The sequence below is a fragment of the Otolemur garnettii genome, unplaced genomic scaffold, assembly GCF_000181295.1.
Source record: "Otolemur garnettii isolate 467f Iridium unplaced genomic scaffold, OtoGar3 scaffold00047, whole genome shotgun sequence".
Taxonomy (NCBI): domain Eukaryota; kingdom Metazoa; phylum Chordata; class Mammalia; order Primates; family Galagidae; genus Otolemur; species Otolemur garnettii.
Window position 1 is genome coordinate 17,930 of NW_003852442.1, and position 942 is coordinate 18,871.

The window sequence follows — 942 nt, forward strand, 5'->3', positions numbered from 1 at the left end:
CCAAGGCTGGCAGAGTCCTACACGCATCGGTCACGTAACTTCACAGTACTTCATCAAGGGCAACATAGACTGTCTCAAAAAAACAAAACTCCTGGGCTCAGTGTAGGGAGGTCAACTACAGAGGTTCTGCTGTATTGCCTCCCTTGTGTGTAGGAGGTGCTGGGCAGGTCAGGATTCTATGGGAGGGAGGGAAGGAAGCAGAGCGCAGGGTCCTATACCCTGGTTCTGGCCACATGGCCATCTATTTTGTTGGTGTTGATGGTTCTGTGGTTTAAAGTGACTCACGCCTGTAATCCCAGTACTCTGGGAGGTGGTGGATCACTTGAGCTCGGGAGTTCAAGACCAGCCTGAGCAAGAGTGAGAACCTGTCTCTAAAACTAGCTGGGTGTTATGGATACCGCAGTCCCAGCTACTTGGAGGCTGAGGCAAGAGGATCACTTGAGCCCAGGGTCGCTGTGAGCTATGACAATGCCATGGCACGCTGTCACTTGGGGTAGAGTGAAACTCTGTCTAAAAAAAAAATTTAAAAATGCCATTTGAACATTTCAAAGTATTTGAGATGACAGCAAATCTTCACATTTAATATGTAATAAAGACTTGAATGCAGTGGTATGGTCATACCTCACTGTAGCTTCAAACTCCTGAGGCTCAAGCAATCCTCCCCAAGTGCTGAGATTATTGGTTGAGCCAGCAGGCCAGGCTGGAAACTCTTCTGTGATAAGGTACCGACCACAGGAGGCAGCAGCAGTGATGGCCCAGCAGTGCTTGCAGACCTTTGCTGTGCCGCAGAGGGGCCTTTGGAACCTTCTGGAGGATCCAAGGCACGGGGTAGCATGCTATACACACAGGGCCCAACTCTAGAGTGCCTGATGACCCCACTCCCTGATGTGGGGCTGTGTGCCTGAGTCCACCCTGTGCCCTGCTTCATAAGGAGAACTTCCT

General features: G+C 50.6%; 1 protein-coding gene across 2 annotated transcripts in view; it reads right to left on the reverse strand.

Moving 5' to 3' along the window:
- Positions 1-942, reverse strand: part of GSE1 (Gse1 coiled-coil protein) — a 104,083-nt gene that overhangs the window by 2,098 nt on the left and 101,043 nt on the right. The gene's annotated exons all lie outside the window — the stretch shown is intronic.